Source organism: Plecotus auritus (assembly GCF_963455305.1).
Source record: "Plecotus auritus genome assembly, chromosome: 3".
NCBI lineage: Eukaryota > Metazoa > Chordata > Mammalia > Chiroptera > Vespertilionidae > Plecotus > Plecotus auritus.
Window position 1 is genome coordinate 126,994,792 of NC_137772.1, and position 3,629 is coordinate 126,998,420.

At 43.9% G+C, this 3,629-nt stretch overlaps 1 pseudogene across 1 annotated transcript; it reads left to right on the forward strand.

Moving 5' to 3' along the window:
• The first annotated feature begins 2,034 nt into the window (after positions 1-2,034).
• LOC308244837 (U1 small nuclear ribonucleoprotein C-like) lies at positions 2,035-2,512 on the forward strand (annotated as a pseudogene). Its single transcript has one exon. The product of its transcript is annotated as a U1 small nuclear ribonucleoprotein C-like (transcript).
• Positions 2,513-3,629: the final 1,117 nt, after the last annotated feature.

A 3,629-nucleotide genomic window follows, 5' to 3' on the forward strand; every position in this document is an offset into this window, starting at 1 on the left:
TTTGAAGCTAGGCTTGGCAGGTGGCCTGATGACAAAAGACAGCTTGATGAAGACAGACCGGCTCAATCCTGGTTCTACCCCTTTGCTTTATCAGTGAAAATGATCTTAAAACCGGAAGAAAAGAAAGATTATGTAACAGTATATATTAGCTCTGAGATACTCATGAGGGAAGACAAGCTGCTTTCTTCAATTTTTCTTTATCACATCAAGCCTCATCCTACCCTCCTTCCAGGATTAGCAGGAAATCCAATCTCCAAGATTTTGTGGAGGTCTCTTTCCAGCGGGGTTGTTCAAGAGTCCTTGGGGGTGGGGGCAGTGCTTAAAAGTGCCTGCATGCCACTCAGCAGTTCTCCTTGCCTTGACCCAAGTTGTGCATGAGAGGGCACGAGACCCCAGACAGCATTCTCACCCTCTCTTCTAGACCTAGTCAAGTCCTGGTTAACAGGGAAGTTGGTTCAAGAAAAGGAGGAAATAGGCAGTTGGCATTGAAGGCTTTCCATCAATTCAGATAGGCAGGTCTAAGCAAGGACCTCCCAGGGAGTGGGGGGAGGTGCACTGGAGGCATAGAGACAGTTCAAAATCTTTGAGAAATCATAGGGAATGATGAGAGGCAAAGGGACGATGGATAGGCCAAGTTGGGGGCACATAACAAGGTGGATACTAGAAGTTACACACCAATGAATGTGACCTTGCAAATGTGTAGGTTATGGCGAGTTATTAAGCTGATGTTTCATGTACACTAAGGAGAAGAATGAATGATTCTGGGGAGTTAACTTCTGTCTAGTTAACCCCACATCTCATTAATTTTTTTGATAGATTGAAATGCATGATAAGAGAGTACTTTCATTTTGGCAGGATGATTTAAGAGTCTCCTTGATGCTTATCTCTATAGGCAAGTTGGGGAAATGTTGGCCAGATGTGTCATCCATACTACATACACTGTACACTAACTGTGCTGTGCTAGACACTGAAATCACAAAAATGAATAAAACATGGCCCCTACCTTGAAGAAACTCAGCCCAGTATGTAAAGAAGTAATTATGATACACTTTGATAAATGCTGTAATTGAGTCATTTACAAAGTGCTGTGTGCGACAGTACAAGCGTGACTTTGTAGCTGGTTGAAAAACATTAATTATTCAACATCAAGTTGGAGGGAGGTCTCTATTACTGCACCACAAAGATTTATATCAATCTTATGTTGTCCAAGCTTTTTTTTAAAAACTAAGATGAAGCCCAGCCAGCATGGCTCAGTGGTTGAGCATCGACCTAGGAACCAGGAGGTCATGGTTCGATTCCCGGTCAGGGCACATATCTGGGTTGCGGGCTCCATCCCCAGTATGGGGTGGAGCTGATATATAATTCTCTGGAAGAGAATAATTTCTTCCAGATATAATTCATTCCCAGGAGGCATCTGATATATAATTCTCTCTCATCATTGATGTTTCTATTTCTCTCTCCCTCTCCCTTCCTCTCTGAAATCAATAAAAATATATTTTAAAAATTAAAATAATAAAAAAAACTAAGATGAAGACATCAATGTCATGTTGATCAAATTTGCCAAAGACATCAACTTGTGGAGGACAGTTAATGCATTGGTTGTGGATCAGAATTCAGAGAAGCCTCCAAAACCTAGAAAAAGTATGTCAAAATGAAAGATAAAATTGAATAAGGAAATATGTAAAGTCTCCACTTGTATTCTGATCTTATTTTAAGAGAAGTTCTGTGAAAAGATTCAGAAGGTTCAGATGCCTGCAAGGTCCATGAAAACCAGCCTTTGTAAAGGAGCGCTATACCTCAAATGAGCAGTTTGGGGGCCACAATATTAGCAGTGTGATATCCAGGACAAAGGTGGTAGTTCTGCCCTATTCTGCACTGATTAGGCTGCTTCTGGAATATTGTACTTTATTAACTAGAGGTGCTTAACCAGGGTGGCAAAGAATTCTTGAAAACTGAGAGGCAACTGGAGATCCAAGGACCTGGGGCTACTCAGTCCTGGCAGCTTAGCAAAAGCCCGAAATAAGGCAGAACAACATGCCGAAGTTTCATTGTGACTACTGCGGTACATACCTCACCCATGACTCTCCGTCTGTGAGAAAGACACACTGCAGTGTAGGAAACACAAAGAGAGTGTGAAAGACTACTATCAGAAATGGATGGAAGAGCAGGCTCAGAGCCTGATTGACAAAACAACTGCAGAATTTCAGCAAGGAAAAATACCTCCTACTCCATTCTCAGCTCCACCTCCTGCAGGGGCGATGATCCTACCTCCCCCCAGTCTTGCGGGTCCACCTCGCCCTGGTATGATGCCAGCACCCCATATGGGGGCCCTCCCATGATGCCAATGATGGGTCCTCCTCCTCCTGGGATGATGCCAGTGGGACCTGCTCCTGGAATGAGGCCGCCTATGGGAGGGCACATACCAATGATGCCTGGGCCCCCAATGATGAGACCTTCGGCCCGTCCCATGATGGTGCCCACTTGGCCCGGAATGACTCAACCAGACAGATAAGGAGAAAGGGGAGCCTCTTTCTATCAGGCTTCTATTACTTGTTCTACTTCACAAGAGATCGAGGTGCTGTGACTCTGGGTGTTTTCTAACAGCAGACAAGGAAGATTCACCCCCTCTTCCTATCTAAGAGAGAATAGTGTTTGAGGGGAGTAGTGGGACAAAAAAAAAAAAAAGCAATTTTCATTTGTATTGTGAAATGTGAAAATAAAAATGTCAACTCTTTTCATTAAAAAAAAAAAAAGCCCTCCCTCTCCACCCACCCCCCCCCAACACCGAATGAAGGGGCCCATTCTGGTGACAGCCCTCACCCCATGAATTAGTGGGATCTAGAAATCACTTTCTAGCTCTGTGCTAAGGGCCCCACTCTGCTCTGACACTGTAATCTAGAAGCTCCTTTTCTTCTCCCTACAATAGGGGTGGGGAACCTTTTTCCTGCCAAGAGCCATTTGGATATTTATAATATCATTTGAGGGCCATACAAAATTATCAAATTAAAAATTAGCCTGCTACATTTGGTCAAAGATTTAATCAACTCACTCCTAACGCCTTGGCAGGGCCAGACCAAATGATTTCTTCCAGATCAAATTATTTCTTGGGCCTTATACAGTCCATGGGCTGGATGTTCCCTGTGGGGAAACACGGGACTTGGTTGGAAAGTCTGTAAGGAGGAATCTCCAAAAGGTCAGGGGCCTCTAGGGGAATTTTGCGGAAGGTGGCAGACCATGGCTTAACTTTTCTAAACAAGTCTGAGCCCCCGAGTGTTTTACTAGAATCTTTATGTTTAGACTTCAAAACGTCCTGCTTAAAGGACACCACAGATGCATGTGTCTTCTCAAGGATGCTTACTCTGCAGATAGTATCTAATAGTTAATTTTAGTTCAAGCTGTTGCTACAATAAAAGTCTACGGAGGCAGGCAAACAGGGCTGCTTGGTTGCTATAGCCAAGCAGTCCCTTAGCCTTCTCTTTCACAGAAACTTGTGTGAAAGTAATCCATTTATCCGTCACTCAGGGTCTGCTGGTCAGTCCCAGCACGTGGTTCCCTGTGTGAGGACCAAAGAGTGCAATAAGATGCGGCAGAACCCTCAAAAACGAAGGGGAAGAAAATGAAAGTAACTG